The sequence below is a fragment of the Zea mays genome, chromosome 6 (assembly GCF_902167145.1).
Source record: "Zea mays cultivar B73 chromosome 6, Zm-B73-REFERENCE-NAM-5.0, whole genome shotgun sequence".
Lineage (NCBI taxonomy): Eukaryota > Viridiplantae > Streptophyta > Magnoliopsida > Poales > Poaceae > Zea > Zea mays.
The window spans coordinates 177,158,319-177,176,233 of record NC_050101.1 but is presented as its reverse complement, the minus strand read 5'-3'; positions in this window follow the sequence as shown (position 1 = coordinate 177,176,233).

Below are 17,915 nucleotides of genomic sequence, written 5' to 3'. Positions count from 1 at the left end.
AAACCAATTGAAAATGTCTTGGCTTGAGCAGCCAAGACTCTGCTGAGTCTGGGAGCACCGGACTGTCCGGTGGTGCACCGGACAGTGTCCGGTGCGCCAGGCTGGCTCGAGCGAAGTGGCCGCTCTTGGGAATTCACCGGCGACGTACGGCTATAATTCACCGGACTGTCCGGTGTGCACCGGACTGTCCGGTGAGCCAACGGTCGGCCGGGCCAACGGTCGGCCGCGCAATCTGCGCGGGACACGTGGCCGAGCCAACGGCTAGAAGGAGGCATCGGACTGTCCGGTGTGCACCGGACATGTCCGGTGCGCCAACGGCTCTCAGGCTACCAACGGTCGACTGCGCCATTTTTGGAAGGAAATCGGGCAACAGACAGTGTCCAGTGTGCACCGGACTGTCCGGTGCGCCAGTCGACAGAAGGCAAGATCAGCCTTCCTAGAATGCTCTCAACGGCTCCTAGCTGCCTTGGGGCTATAAAAGGGACCCCTAGGCGCATGGAGGAGTACACCAAGCATTCCTGCAACATTCCTAAGCACCAAGACCTCGATTCCGCGCATTTGTTTCATTGTGATAGCATATAGAGCTCTAGTGGAGTTGTGAACTCATTGAGTTATGTTGCGAGCTCTTGTTGCGACTTGTGTGCATGTTGACACTCTGATTCTTGTGTCTTGTGTGCATTGCTAATCCTCCCTTGCTTTGTGCTTCTTTGTGAACTTCAAGTGTAAGGGCGAGAGGCTCCAAGTTGTGGAGATTCCTCGCAAACGGGATTGAGAAAAGCAAGCAAAACACCGTGGTATTCAAGTGGGTCTTTGGACCGCTTGAGAGGGGTTGATTGCAACCCTCGTCCGTTGGGACGCCACAACGTGGAGTAGGCAAGCGTTGGTCTTGGCCGAACCACGGGATAACCACCGTGCCATCTCTGTGATTGATTTCTTGTGGTTATTGTGTTTTGTTGAGACTCCTCTCTAGCCACTTGGCATTTACTGTGCTAACGCTTAACCAAGTTTTTGTGGCTTAAGTTTTCAAGTTTTACAGGATCACCTATTCACCCCCCTCTAGGTGCTCTCAATTGGTATCGGAGCCGTTCTCTTCACAAAGGGACTAACCGCCCGAAGAGATGGATCCTAAGGGGAAGGGTATCATGATCAACGATAAAGAGAAGGAATCTTTCGTCAACGAGCCGAAGGATGACAAGCTTACCGACTCGGGCTCGGGCCATAGACGGAAAGATGGGAAGAAGAAGAAGACAAGGCACATCAAGGAGATTGTCTACTACGACGACAGCGACGAGTCATCTTCTTCCCAAAAGGACGACGACCACAACGACTACGAGAGAAGGAAACCGGTTAATTCGAACTTTTCTTTTGACTACTCTCGTATTCCGCAAAGTACAAATACTCATTTGCTCTCCATTCCACTTGGCAAACCTCCTCACTTTGATGGAGAGGACTACGGATTTTGGAGCCACAAAATGCGTAGTCACCTGTTCTCTCTCCATCCGAGCATATGGGAGATTGTGAAAAGTGGAATGAAGTTCGATAGCTCGGATAGTCCTATTTTCATTAATGAACAAATTCATAGAAATGCACAAGCCACTACTATGTTGTTAGCCTCCTTGTGCAGGGACGAGTACCATAAAGTGAGCGGCTTGGACAATGCCAAGCAGATCTGGGACACCCTCAAGATTTCTCATGAGGGGAATGACGTCACCTTGCTCACCAAGATGGAGTTGGTGGAGGGCGAGCTTGGACGATTCGCGATGATAAGGGGCGAGGAGCCAACCCAAACATACAACCGGCTCAAGACCCTTATCAACAAAATAAGGAGCTACGGAAGCACGCGATGGACGGACCACGACGTCGTCCGACTGATGCTAAGGTCCTTTACCGTTCTTGATCCTCATTTGGTGAATAATATTCGTGAGAATCCCAGGTACACCAAAATGTCGCCCGAAGAAGTCCTTGGAAAATTCGTAAGCGGGCGAATGATGATCAAGGAGGAGAGGTACGTGGACGACACGTTGAACGGTCCAATCCATGAGCCTCAACCCATTGCTCTCAAGGCAACAAGGAGCAAGGAGGCGTTACCTAGCAAGGTAGCGCAAGTTGAGGCGGCAGGGCTAAATGATGAAGAATTGGCCCTCATCATCAAGCGCTTCAAGACGATGCTTAAGGGTCGCAAGGGACAGCCAAGCAAGACCAAGACAAAGGGGAAGCGCTCATGCTTCAAATGTGGTAAGCTTGGTCATTTTATTGCTAACTGTCCCGATAATGATAGTGATCAGGATCAAGGGAACAAGAGGGAGAAGAAGAAGAACTATAAGAAGGCAAAGGGCGAGGCACATCTTGGCAAGGAGTGGGATTCGGATTGCTCCTCGTCCAACTCCGACAATGAAGGACTCACCGCCACCGCCTTCAACAAGTCATCCCTCTTCCCCAACGAGCGTCACACATGCCTTATGGCAAGGGAGAAGAAGGTATGTACTCGAAACTCTACTTATGCTTCTTCAAGTGAGGACGAATCTAGTGATGAGGATGAAATAGATTATTCATGTTTATTTAAGGGCCTAGATAGAACCAAGGTAGATAAAATTAATTAATTGATTGATGCCTTGAATGATAAGAATAGGCTTTTAGAAAAACAAGAGGACTTGTTGTATGAAGAACATGACAAATTTGTAGAAGCACAAAAATCTCATGCCTTAGAAGATAAGAGAAATGAAATGCTTTCTTGTGAATTATCTTCTTGCCATGAGACAATTTCTAGCTTAAGAAGCATTAATGATGATTTGAATGCTAAGTTAGAAATAGCTAGTAAATCAACAACTTGTGTAGAAAATGTTGTTATTTGCAATAGATGTAAAGATTTTGATATTGATGCTTGTAGTGAACACATAGCTTCTATTGCAAAGTTAAATGATGAAATGGCTAGTCTTAATGCCCAACTTAAGGCTAGCAAAAGTGATTTTGATAAACTAAAATTTGCTAGGGATGCCTACACGGTTGGTAGACACCCCTCAATTAAGGATGAGCTTGGCTTCAAGAGGGAAGCCAAGAACTTAACAAGCCATAAGGCTCTCATCTCCGCCAAGGAGAAAGGGAAGGCCCCTATGGCAAGTAGTACTAAAAAGAACCATGCGTTTATGTACAATGATAGAAGACAGTCTCATAGGAGTTGTAATGCTTTTGATTCACATGGCTATGATTCTTATGCTATGTTTGCTCCCAGTTCTTCCTATATGCATGGTAGAGATATGCCTAGGAAAAATATTCATCATGTGCCTAGAAAGAATATTGTTCATGTTCCTAGAAAAGTTATGAATGGACCCTCTATAATTTATCATGCTTTAAATGCTTCCTTTGCTATTTGTAGAAAGGATAGGAAGATAGTTGCTAGGAAATTAGGGGCAAAATGCAAGGGTGATAAAACTTGCATTTGGGTCCCTAATACAATTGTGACTAACCTTGTAGGACCCAACAAGAGTTGGGTACCTAAGACCCAAGCCTAAATTTGCCTTGCAGGTTTATGCATCCGGGGGTTCAAGCTGGATTATCGACAGCGGATGCACGAACCATATGACGGGGGAAAAGAAGATGTTCACCTCCTACGTCAAGAATAAGGATTCCCAAGATTCAATCATATTCGGTGATGGGAACTGAAAGTCGCCTAGAGGGGGGGGGGGTGAATAGGGCGAAACTGAAATTCTCAAAAATAATCACAACTGCAAGCCGGGTTAGCGTTAGAAATATAATAGAGTCCGCGAAAGAGAGGGTGCAAAACAAATCGCAAGCGAATAATGAAGTGAGACACGCGGATTTGTTTTACCGAGGTTCGGTTCTCTCAAACATACTCCCCGTTGAGGAGGCCACAAAGGCCGGGTCTCTTTCAACCCTTACCCTCTCTCAAACGGTCCCTCGGACCGAGTGAGCTTTCTCTTCTCAATCACTTGGAACACAAAGTTCCCACAAGGACCACCACAAGATTGGTGTCTCTTGCCTCAATTACAAGTGAGCTTGATCGCAAGAAGAAATCAAGAAAGAAGAAAGCAATCCAAGCGCAAGAGCTCGAAAGAACACAAGCAAATCTCTCTCTCTAATCACTAAGGCGTTGTGTGGAATTTGGAGAGGATTTGATCTCTTTGGTGTGTCTAGAATTGAATGCTAGAGCTCTTGTAAGTAGTTGAGAAGTGGAAAACTTGGATGCAATGAATGGTGGGTGGTTGGGGGTATTTATAGCCCCAACCACCAAACTAGCCGTTTGGTGAGGCTGTCTGTTCGATGGCGCACCGGACAGTCCGGTGCACACCGGACATGTCCGGTGCGACAGCCACGTCACCAAAAGTCGTTGGGTTCGACCGTTGGAGCTCTGTCTTCTGGGCCCGCCTGGATGTCCGGTGGCACACCGGACATGCTCTGTAGATTGTCCGGTGCGCCAGCATGGGCGTGTCTGACCTCTGCGCGCGCAGCGCGCGCATTTAATGCGTCGCAGGTAGCCGTTGGCGCCGAAATAGCCGTTGCCCCGCTGTTACACCGGACAGTCCGGTGAATTATAGCGGAGCAGCCGTTCTGAATTCCCGAGGCTGGCGAGTTCTGGAGGTCGTTCTTCCTTGGAGCACCGGACATGTCCGGTGTACACCGAACAGTCCGGTGAATTATAGCGGAGTCGCCTCTGGAAATTCCCGAAGGTGACGAGTTTGGAGTTGGAGTCCTCTGGTGCACCGGACATGTCCGGTGGCACACCGGACAGTCCGGTGCGCCAGAGAAGATGTTCCTTCGGTTGTCCCATGCTCCTTTGTTTGAACCCAATACTTGGTCTTTTTATTTGCTAAGTGTGATCCTTTGGCACCTGTATAACTTATACACTAGAGCAAACTAGTTAGTCCAAATATTTGTGTTGGGCAATTCAACCACCAAAATTAATTAGGGACTAGGTGTAAGACTAATTCCCTTTCAATCTCCCCCTTTTTGGTGATTGATGCCAACACAAACCAAAGCAAATATAAAAGTGCATAATTGAGCTAGTTTGCATAATGTAAGTGCAAAGGTTGCTTGGAATTGAGCCAATAAATGTTACTTACTAGATGTGCATGGATTGTTTCTTTATTTTTAACATTTTGGACCACGCTTGCACCACATGTTTTGTTTTTGCAAATTCTTTTTGTAAATCCTTTTCAAAGTCCTTTTGCAACATAGTCAAAGGTAAATGAATAAGATTTTGCGAAGCATTTTCAAGATTTGAAATTTTCTCCCCTTGTTTCAAATGCTTTTCCTTTGACTAAACAAAACTCCCCCTCAAATAAATTCTCCTCTTAGTGTTCAAGAGGGTTTTGAGATATCAAGTTTTGAAAATACTACTTGCTCCCCCTTTAGAACACAAAGAGATACCAATTTGAAATTTACCAATTGAAAATCATTAATTTTAAAAATTAGGGTGTTGGTGCGGTCCTTTTGCTTTGGGCCAATACTTTCTCCCCCTTTGGCATGAATCGCCAAAAACAGATACTTGGAATGAAATATAGGCCCTTTGCTTGACTACTATCTCCCCTTTGGCAAATAAAACATATGAGTGAAGATTATACCAAAGATGGAGAGAGATGCGGAGCGACGACGAAGGATGAGTAGTAGAGTGGAGTGGAAGCCTTTGTCTTCGCCGAAGACTCCAATTCCCTTTCAATATGCCTATGACTTGGTTTGAAATACACTTGAGAAACACATTAGTCATAGCATATATAAAGGAGACATGATCAAAGGTATATTTATAAGCTATGTGTGCAAATTAGCAAAAGAAATTCCTCGAATCAAGAATATTGAGCTCATGCCTAAGTTTGGTAAAAGATTGTTCATCAAGTGGCTTGGTAAAGATATCAGCTAATTGATCTTTAGTGTTAATGTATGAAATCTCGATATCCCCCTTTTGTTGGTGATCCCTAAGAAAATGATACCGAATGGCTATGTGTTTAGTGCGGCTATGCTCAACGGGATTATCCGCCATGCGGATTGCACTCTCATTATCACATAGAAGAGGAACTTTGGTTAATTTGTAACCATAGTCCCACAGGGTTTGCCTCATCCAAAGCAATTGCGCACAACAATGACCTGCGGCAATATACTCGTCTTCGGCAGTAGAAAGAGCGACCGAATTTTGCTTCTTTGAAGCCCAAGACACCAAGGATCTTCCCAAGAACTGGCAAGTCCCCGATGTGCTCTTTCTATTAATCTTACACCCCGCCCAATCGGCATCCGAATAACCAATCAAATCAAATATGGATCCCCGAGGGTACCAAAGCCCAAACTTAGGAGTATAAGCCAAATATCTCAAGATTCGTTTTACGGCCGTAAGGTGAGATTCCTTAGGGTCGGATTGGAATCTTGCACACATGCATACGGAAAGCATAATGTCCGGTCGAGATGCACATAAATAGAGTAATGAACCTATCATCGACCGGTATACCTTTTGATCGACGGATTTACCTCCCGTGTCGAGGTCGAGATGCCCATTGGTTCCCATGGGTGTCTTGATGGGCTTGGCATCCTTCATTCCAAACTTGGTTAGAATGTCTTGAGTATACTTCGTTTGGCTAATGAAGGTGCCTTCTTGGAGTTGCTTGACTTGGAATCCTAGAAAATACTTCAACTCCCCCATCATAGACATCTCGAATTTCTGTGTCATGATCCTACTAAATTCTTCACAAGTAGATTCGTTAGTAGACCCAAATATAATATCATCAACATAAATTTGGCATACAAACAAATCATTGTCAAGAGTTTTAGTGAATAAAGTAGGATCGGCCTTGCCGACTTTGAAGCCATTTGCAATAAGGAAATCTCTTAGGCATTCATACCATGCTCTTGGGGCTTGCTTGAGCCCATAAAGCGCCTTAGAGAGCCTATAAACATGGTTAGGATACTCACTGTCTTCAAAGCCGGGAGGTTGCTCAACATAGACCTCTTCCTTGATTGGTCCATTGAGGAAGGCACTCTTCACGTCCATTTGGTAAAGCTTGAAGCCATGGTAAGTAGCATAGGCTAATAATATACGAATGGACTCGAGCCAAGCTACGGGTGCATAGGTTTCATCTTGAGCCTCGTCCTCATTTTGGGTTGGTGGAGATGCTTGAGTGGAGGAGGATGGTTGATCTTGTGCATTTGGAGGCTCTTCGGATTCCTTAGGACACACATCCCCAATGGACATGTTCCTTAGCGCGATGCATGGAGCCTGTTCTTCACCTATCTCATCAAGATCAACTTGCTCTACTTGAGAGCCGTTAGTCTCATCAAACACAACGTCACAAGAAACTTCAACAAGTCCTGAGGACTTGTTAAAGACTCTATATGCCCTTGTGTTTGAGTCATATCCTAGTAAAAAGCCTTCTACAGTTTTAGGAGCAAATTTAGATTTTCTTCCTCTTTTGACAAGAATAAAACATTTGCTACCAAAAACTCTAAAATATGAAATATTTGGCTTTTTACCGGTTAGGAGTTCATAGGATGTCTTCTTGAGGATTCGGTGTAGATATAACCGGTTGATGGCGTAGCAGGCGGTGTTGACCGCTTCGGCCCAAAACCGATCCGGTGTCTTGTACTCATCAAGCATGGTTCTTGTCATGTCCAATAGAGTTCGATTCTTCCTCTCCACTACACCATTTTGTTGTGGGGTGTAGGGAGAAGAGAACTCATGCTTGATGCCCTCCTCCTCAAAAAATCCTTCTATTTGTGAGTTCTTGAACTCCGTCCCGTTGTCGCTTCTAATTTTCTTGATCCTTAAGCCGAACTCATTTTGAGCCCGTCTCAAGAATCCCTTTAAGGTCTCTTGGGTATGAGATTTTTCCTGCAAAAAGAACACCCAAGTGAAGCGAGAATAATCATCCACAATAACTAGACAGTACTTACTCCCGCCGATGCTTATGTAAGCGATCGGGCCGAATAAATCCATGTGAAGGAGCTCCAGTGGCCTGTCACTTGTCATGATGTTCTTGTGTGGATGATGAGACCCAACTTGCTTTCCTGCTTGGCATGCGCTACAAATCCTGTCTTTCTCAAAATGAACATTTGTTAGTCCTAAAATGTGCTCTCCCTTTAGAAGCTTATGAAGATTCTTCATCCCAACGTGGGCTAGTCGGCGATGCCAGAGCCAACCCATGTTAGTCTTAGCAATTAAGCATGTGTCGAGTTCAGCTCTATCAAAATCTACCAAGTATAGCTGACCCTCTAACACACGCTTAAATGCTATTGAATCATCACTTCTTCTAAAGACAGTGACACCTACATCAGTAAAGAGACAGTTGTAGCCCATTTGACATAATTGAGATACAGAAAGCAAACTGTAATCTAAAGAGTCTACAAGAAAAACATTGGAAATAGTATGGTCAGGTGATATAGCAATTTTACCCAAACCTTTGACCAAACCTTGATTTCCATCCCCGAATGTGATAGCTCGTTGGGGATCCTGGTTTTTCTCATATGAGGAGAACATCTTCTTCTCCCCTGTCATGTGGTTTGTGCACCCGCTGTCGAGTATCCAACTTGAGCCCCCGGATGCATAAACCTACAAAACAATTTTAGTTCTTGACTTTAGGTACCCAAACGGTTTTGGGTCCTTTGGCATTAGAAACAAGAACTTTGGGTACCCAAACGCAAGTTTTGGAGCCCTTGTGTTTGCCCCCAACAAACTTGGCAACTACCTTGCCGGATTTGTTAGTCAAAACGTAAGATGCATCAAAAGTCTTAAATGAAATGCTATGATCATTTGATGCATTAGGAGTTTTCTTTCTAGGCAACTTGGCACGGGTTGGTTGCCTAGAGCTAGATGTCTCACCCTTATACAAAAAAGCATAGTTAGGGCCAGAGTGAGACTTCCTAGAATGAACTCTCCTAATTTTGCTCTCGGGATAACCGACAGGGTATAAAATGTAACCCTCGTTATCCTGAGGCATGGGAGCCTTGCCCTTAACAAAGTTAGACAAATTTTTAGGAGGGGCATTAAGTTTGACATTGTCTCCCCTTTGGAAGCCAATGCCATCCTTGATGCCAGGGCGTCTCCCATTATAGAGCATACTTCTAGCAAATTTAAACTTTTCATTTTCTAAGTTATGCTCGGCAATTTTAGCATCTAATATTGCTATATGATCATTTTGTTGTTTAATTAAAGCCATGTGATCATGAATAGCATTGATATCAACATCTCTACATCTAGTACAAATAGAGGTGTGCTCAACGGTAGATGTAGAGGGTTTGCAAGATTTTAATTCTATAACCTTAGCATGCAACATATCATTCTTAGTTCTAAGGTCGGAAATAGTAGTGTTGCAAACATCAAAATCTTTAGCCTTAGCAATTAACTTTTCATTTTCAATCCTAAGGCTATTAAGAGAAATATTCAATTCATCAATCCTAGCAAGCAAATCAACATTATCATCTCTAGGATTGGAAATTGAATCAATACAAACATGGGAATCAACCTTAGCAATTAATTTAGCATTTTCATTCCTAAGGTTGTCAATGGTCTCATGGCAAGTGCTTAGCTCACTAGACAATTTTTCACATTTTTCAACTTGTAGAGCATAAGAATTTTTAACCTTAACATGCTTTTTGTTTTCCTTAATAAGGAAGTCCTCTTGAGAGTCCAAGAGATCATCCTTCTCATGAATAGCACTAATCAATTCGTTTAATTTTTCTTTTTGTTCTATGTTAAGGTTGGCAAAAAGGGTACGCAAGTTATTCTCCTCATCACTAGCATTATCATCACTAGAAGACTCATATTTAGTGGAGGATTTAGATTTAACCTTCTTCTTTTTGCCGTCCTTGGCCATGAGGTACTTGTGGCCGACGTTGGGGAAGAGGAGTCCCTTGGTGACGGCGATGTTGGCGGCGTCCTCGTCGGAGGAGGACTCGGTGGAGCTCTCGTCGGAGTCCCACTCCCGGCAAACATGGGCATCGCCGCCCTTCTTCTTGTAGTACTTCTTCTTTTCTCTCCTCTTTCCCTTCTTGTCGTCGCCCCTGTCACTGTCACTAGATATAGGACATTTTGCAATGAAATGACCGGGCTTACCATACTTGTAGCAAACCTTCTTGGAACGGGATTTGTAATCCTTCCCCTTCCGTTGCTTGAGGATTTGGCGAAAGCTTTTGATGATTAAAGCCATCTCCTCATTGTCGAGCTTGGAGGCGTCAATTGGTTGTCTACTCGGTGTAGACTCCTCCTTCTTCTCCTCCGTCGCCTTAAATGCCACCGGTTGCGCTTCGGACGTGGAGGGTTCGTCAAGCTCGTTGATCTTCTTTGAGCCTTTAATCATACATTCAAAGCTCACAAAATTCCCGATAACTTCCTCGGGAGTCATTAGTGTATATCTTGGGTTGCCACGAATTAATTGTACTTGAGTAGGGTTAAGGAAAATAAGCGATCTTAAAATAACCTTAACCACCTCGTGATCATCCCATTTCTTGCTCCCGAGGTTGCGCACTTGGTTCACCAAGGTTTTGAGCCGGTTGTACATATCTTGTGGCTCCTCTCCTTGGCGAAGACGGAAGCGACCGAGCTCCCCCTCGATCGTTTCCCGCTTGGTGATCTTGGTGAGTTCATCACCTTCGTGCGCGGTCTTGAGTAAGTCCCAAATCTCCTTTGCATTCTTCAACCCTTGCACTTTGTTGTACTCCTCCTTGCTTAAAGAGGCGAGAAGTATGGTTGTAGCTTGAGAGTTGAAGTGCTCGATTTGGGCCACCTCGTCCTCATCATAATTTTCATCCCCTACGGATGGTACCTGTGCACCGAACTCAACAACATCCCATATACTTTTGTGGAGCGAGGTTAGATGAAATCGCATTAAATCACTCCACCTAGCGTAATCGTCACCATCAAAAGTTGGTGGTTTTCCTAATGGGACGGAAAGTAAAGGTGTATGTTTAGAAATGCGAGGGTAGCGTAGGGGAATCTTACTATACTTCTTACGCTCTTGGCGCTTAGAAGTGACGGACGCCGCGTCGGAGCCGGAGGTGGATGTTGATGAAGAATCGGTCTCGTAGTAGACCACCTTCCTCATCCTCTTCTTCTTGTCCCCACTCCGATGCGGCTTGTGGGAAGAAGAATTTTCCTTCTTCTCTTTGTGGTGAGAAGAGGATTTCTTCTCCTTCCCTTTGGAGTGTGAAGAAGACTTCTTCCCTTTGGATGAGTCCTTCTTCTTCTCCTTCCTCTTGGTGCGGGACTCTTCCGATGAAGTACTCCCGTGGCTCGTAGTGGGCTTGTCGCCGGTCTCCATCTCCCTCTTGGCGTGATCTCCCGACATCACTTCGAGCGGTTAGGCTCTAATGAAGCACCGGGCTCCGATACCAATTGAAAGTCGCCTAGAGGGGGGGTGAATAGGGCGAAACTGAAATTCTCAAAAATAATCACAACTACAAGCCGGGTTAGCGTTAGAAATATAATAGAGTCCGCGAAAGAGAGGGTGCAAAACAAATCGCAAGCGAATAATGAAGTGAGACACGCAGATTTGTTTTACCGAGGTTCGGTTCTCTCATACCTACTCCCCATTGAGGAGGCCACAAAGGCCGGGTCTCTTTCAACCCTTACCCTCTCTCAAACGGTCCCTCGGACCGAGTGAGCTTTCTCTTCTCAATCACTTGGAACACAAAGTTCCCACAAGGACCACCACAAGATTGGTGTCTCTTGCCTCAATTACAAGTGAGCTTGATCGCAAGAAGAAATCAAGAAAGAAGAAAGCAATCCAAGCGCAAGAGCTCGAAAGAACACAAGCAAATCTCTCTCTCTAATCACTAAGGCGTTGTGTGGAATTTGGAGAGGATTTGATCTCTTTGGTGTGTCTAGAATTGAATGCTAGAGCTCTTGTAAGTAGTTGAGAAGTGGAAAACTTGGATGCAATGAATGGTGGGTGGTTGGGGGTATTTATAGCCCCAACCACCAAACTAGCCGTTTGGTGAGGCTGTCTGTTCGATGGCGCACCGGACAGTCCGGTGCACACCAGACATGTCCGGTGCGACAACCACGTCACCAAAAGCCGTTGGGTTCGACCGTTGGAGCTCTGTCTTCTGGGCCCGCCTGGATGTCCGGTGACGCACTGGACATGCACTGTAGATTGTCCGGTGCGCCGGCATGGGCGTGCCTGACCTCTGCGCGCGCAGCGCGCGCATTTAATGCGTCGCAGGTAGCCGTTGGCGCCGAAATAGCCGTTGCCCCGCTGTTACACCGGACAGTCCGGTGAATTATAGCGGAGCAGCCGTTCTGAATTCCCGAGGCTGGCGAGTTCTGGAGGTCGTTCTTCCTTGGAGCACCGGACATGTCCGGTGTACACCGGACAGTCCGGTGAATTATAGCGGAGTCGCCTCTGGAAATTCCCGAAGGTGACGAGTTTGGAGTTGGAGTCCTCTGGTGCACCGGACAGTCCGGTGCGCCAGACCAGAGGTGCCTTCGGTTATCCCATGCTCCTTTGTTTGAACCCAATACTTGGTCTTTTTATTTGCTAAGTGTGATCCTTTGGCACCTGTATAACTTATACACTAGAGCAAACTAGTTAGTCCAAATATTTGTGTTGGGCAATTCAACCACCAAAATTAATTAGGGACTAGGTGTAAGCCTAATTCCCTTTCAGGAACCAAGGCAAGGTGAAAGGTTTAGGCAAGATTGCAATATCTAATGAGCACTCTATCTCTAATGTGTTTTTAGTTGAGTCTCTTGGATATAACTTACTATCTGTCAGTCAATTATGTAATATGGGATATAATTGTCTATTTACAAATGTAGATGTGTCTGTCTTTAGAAGATGTGATGGTTCACTAGCTTTTAAGGGTGTACTAGACGACAAACTTTATTTAGTTAATTTTGCAAAAGAAGAGGCCGGTCTAGATGCATGCTTAATGGCTAAGACTTGCATGGGCTGGTTGTGGCATCACCGCTTAGCACATGTGGGGATGAAGAACCTCCACAAGCTTCTAAAGGGAGAACATGTGATAGGTCTAACCAATGTACATTTCGAAAAAGATAGACCTTGTGCAGCTTGTCAAGCAGGTAAACAAGTGGGAGGAGCACATCACAGCAAGAATGTAATGACCACTTCAAGACCTCTGGAGCTGCTGCATATGGACCTCTTCGGACCTGTCGCCTATCTGAGCATAGGAGGAAGTAAGTATGGTCTAGTTATTGTTGATGACTTTTCCCGCTTCACTTGGGCGTTCTTTTTGCAGGATAAGTCTGAAACCCAAGGGACCCTCAAGCGCTTCCTAAGGAGAGCTCAAAATGAGTTTGAGCTCAAGGTGAAGAAGATAAGAAGCGACAATGGGTCCGAATTCAAGAATCTTCAAGTGGAGGAGTTCCTTGAGGAGGGGATCAAGCACGAGTTCTCCGCTCCCTACACACCTCAGCAAAATGGTGTGGTAGAGAGGAAGAACAGGACACTCATAGATATGGTGAGGACTATGCTTGGAGAGTTCAAGACCCCCAAGCGCTTTTGGTCGGAAGCCGTGAACACGGCTTGCCACGTCATCAACACGGTCTACCTTCACCGTCTCCTCAAGAAGACTTCATATGAGCTGCTGACTGGTAACAAACCCAATGTATCTTATTTTCGTGTATTTGGGAGCAAGTGTTATATTCTTGTGAAGAAAGGTAGAACCTCTAAATTTGCTCCCAAAGCTGTAGAAGGGTTTTTATTAGGTTATGATTCAAATACAAAGGCGTATAGGGTCTTCAACAAATCATCGGGTTTGGTTGAAGTCTCTAGCGACGTTGTATTTGATGAGACTAATGGCTCTCCAAGAGAGCAAGTTGTTGATCTTGATGATGTAGATGAAGAAGACGTTCCAACGACCGCGATACGCACCATGGCGATTGGAGATGTACGGCCTCAAGAACAATTGGAGCAAGATCAACCGTCTTCCTCAACTATGGTGCATCCCCCAACCCAAGATGACGAACAGGTACCTCAAGTGGAGGCGCATGATCAAGGGGGAGCACAGGATGATCAAGTTGAAGAGGAAGAAGCACCTCAGGCACCTCCAACCCAAGTTCGAGCGACGATCCAAAGGGATCATCCCGTCGACCAAATATTGGGTGATATTAGCAAGGGAGTAACTACTCGTTCAAGATTAGTTAATTTTTGTGAGCATTACTCTTTTGTCTCTTCTATTGAGCCTTTCAGGGTAGAAGAGGCCTTGCTAGATCCGGACTGGGTGTTGGCCATGCAGGAGGAACTCAACAATTTCAAGCGCAATGAAGTTTGGACACTGGTGCCTCGTCCCAAGCAAAATGTTGTGGGAACCAAGTGGGTGTTCCGCAACAAACAGGATGAGCACGGGGTGGTGACAAGGAACAAGGCTCGACTTGTGGCAAAAGGTTATGCCCAAGTCACAGATTTGGACTTTGAGGAGACTTTTGCTCCTGTGGCTAGGCTAGAATCAATTCGTATTTTGCTAGCATATGCCGCTCACCATTCTTTCAGGTTGTACCAAATGGATGTGAAGAGCGCTTTCCTCAACGGGCCGATCAAGGAGGAGGTGTATGTAGAGCAACCCCCTGGCTTCGAGGATGAACGGTACCCCGACCACGTGTGTAAGCTCTCTAAGGCGCTCTATGGACTTAAGCAAGCCCCAAGAGCATGGTATGAATGCCTTAGAGACTTTTTAATTGCTATGCTTTCAAAGTTGGGAAAGCCGATCCAACTCTTTTCACTAAGACTTGTGATGGCGATCTTTTTGTGTGCCAAATTTATGTCGATGACATAATATTTGGTTCTACTAACCAAAAGTCTTGTGAAGAGTTTAGCAGGGTGATGAGACAGAAATTCGAGATGTCGATGATGGGCGAGTTGAACTACTTCCTTGGGTTCCAAGTGAAGCAACTCAAGGACGGCACTTTCATCTCCCAAACGAAGTACACGCAAGACTTGCTAAAGCGGTTTGGGATGAAGGATGCCAAGCCCGCAAAGACGCCGATGGGAACTGACGGACACACCGACCTCAACAAAGGAGGTAAGTCCGTTGATCAAAAAGCATACTGGTCCATGATAGGTTCTTTGCTTTATTTATGTGCTAGTAGACCGGATATTATGCTTAGCGTATGCATGTGTGCTAGATTTCAATCCGATCCTAAGGAGTGTCACTTAGTGGCTGTGAAGCGAATTCTTCGATATTTAGTCGCTACGCCTTGCTTCGGGATCTGGTATCCAAATGGGTCTAACTTTGACTTGATTGGATACTCAGATTCCGACTATGCTGGATGTAAGGTCGATAGGAAGAGTACATCGGGGACGTGCCAATTCTTAGGAAGGTCCCTGGTGTCGTGGAACTCTAAGAAACAAACTTCTGTTGCCCTATCCACCGCTGAGGCCGAGTACGTTGCCGCAGGACAGTGTTGTGCGCAACTACTTTGGATGAGGCAAACCCTCCGGGACTTTGGCTACAATCTGAGCAAAGTCCCACTCCTATGTGACAATGAGAGTGCTATCCGAATAGCAGAAAATCCTGTTGAGCACAGCTGCACAAAGCACATTGACATCCGGCATCACTTTTTGAGAGACCACCAGCAAAAGGGAGATATCGAAGTGTTTCATGTTAGCACCGAGAACCAGCTAGCTGATATCTTCACTAAGCCTTTAGATGAAAAGACCTTTTGCAGGCTGCGAAGTGAGCTAAATGTCCTAGATTCGCGGAACTTGGATTGATTTATAGCATACATGTATTTATGCCTTTGATCATGTTCCTTATGCATTTTGTTGCTTACTTGTGGTGCTCAAGTTGTACAAACACTCCCTGGACCATCACAAGTCCTTTTTGCAAGTGATGCACTTATTTAGGGGGAGCTGTGCTACAACTTGACCCTTTGAGACTAACCGTTTGCTTGAGTTTGCTTGATTTAGTCTCAAAGGAGGTTTGAAAGGGAAAAGGTGGATTGGGACCATGAAAGACATGCACTCCGATGAGAGGGTAACTTATTCCAAGTTCATCTCATGTACTCTTATTGCCTTTGTGTTCTTATTTGAAGATTTTGGTGAGGCAATGGGGTTTAAGGGCCAAGATTGATCCCGTTTTGGTGCTTGATGCCAAAGGGGGGGAAATAAAGGCCAAAGCAATAGATGGATCAGCTACCACTTGAGAAATTTTGAAAATAGTAGATTAGAGCTTTTGGTTTGTCAAAACTCTTTTATTGTCTCGTATGTCAAAAGTTGGCCTCTTGTGGGGAGAAGTGTTGATTATGGGAAAAAGGGGGAGTTTTTGAAATCCTTGATCAAATTTTTTTTGGAATACCTCTTGAAAGGGAATTAGGCTTACACCTAAGTCCTAAATATTTTTGGTGATTGAATTGCCCAACACAAATCTTTGGACTAACTAGTTTGCCCAAGTGTATAGTTTATACAGGTGTAAAAGGTTCACACTCAGCCAATAAAAAGACCAAGTTTTGGATTCAACAAAGGAGCAAAGGGGCAACCGAAGGCACCCCTGGTCTGGCGCACCAGACTGTCCGGTGTGCCACCGGACAGTGAACAGTACCTGTCCGGTGCACCAGGGGACTCAGACTCAAACTTGCCACCTTCGGGAATTTCCGGAGGCACTCGCGCTATAATTCACCGGACTGTCCGGTGTACACCGGACAGTGTCCGGTGCGCCAAGGAGGAGCGGCCTCAGGAACTCGCCAGCTTCGGGAAACGCCAACGGCTAGTCCGCTAAAATTCACCGGACTGTCCGGTGTGCACCGGACTGTCCGGTGCGTCTCCGAAGCAACGGTCATCTCCGCGCCAACGGCTCTCTGCCGCGCATTTAATGCGCCCTCTGCGCGCGCAGAAGTCAGAATCGCCCATGCTGGCACACCGGACAGCCAACAGTACCTGTCCGGTGTGCACCGGACACCCAGGCGGGCCCACAAGTCAGAAGCTCCAACGGTCAGAATCCAACGGCAGTGATGACGTGGCAGGGGGCACCGGACTGTCCGGTGTGCACCGGACTGTCCGGTGTGCACCGGACTGTCCGGTGCGCCATCAAGCAGACAGCCTCCCAACGGCCACATTTGGTGGTTGGGGCTATAAATACCCCAACCACCCCACCATTCATTGCATCCAAGTTTTCCACTTCTCAACTACTACAAGAGCTCTAGCATTCAATTCTAGACACACTAAAGAGATCAAATCCTCTCCAATTCCACACAAAGCCCTAGTGACGAGTGAGAGTGATTTGCCGTGTTCATTTGAGCTCTTGCGCTTGGATTGCTTCTTTTCTTTCTCACTTATTCTTGAGATCACAACTCCATTGTAATCAAGGCAAGAGGCACCAATTGTGTGGTGGCCCTTGCGGGGAAGTTTTGTTCCCGGCTTTGATTTGAGAAGAGAAGCTCACTCGGTCCGAGGGACCGTTTGAGAGAGGGAAGGGTTGAAAGAGACACGGCCTTTGTGGCCTCCTCAACGGGGAGTAGGTTTGCAAGAACCGAACCTCGGTAAAACAAATCTCCGTGTCTCACTTGCTTATTCGCTTGGGATTTGTTTTGCGCCCTCTCTCTCGGACTCGTTTATATTTCTAACGCTAACCCGGCTTGTAGTTGTGTTTATATTTGTAAATTTCAGTTTCGCCCTATTCACCCCCCCCTCTAGGCGACTATCAATTGGTATCGGAGCCCGGTGCTTCATTAGAGCCTAACCGCTCGAAGTGATGTCGGGAGATCACGCCAAGAAGGAGATGGAGACCGGCGAAAAGCCCACTACAAGCCACGGGAGCACTTCATCGGAAGAGTCCCGCACCAAGAAGAAGGAGAAGAAGAAGGACTCCTCCAAACGGAAGGAGAAAAAGGCTTCCTCTTCTCACCACCAAGAGAAGAAGGAAAAATCTTCTTCCCACAAGCCGCATCGGAAAGGCGACAAGCATAAGAGGATGAGGAAGGTGGTCTACTACGAGACCGACACTTCATCAACTTCTACCTCCGACTC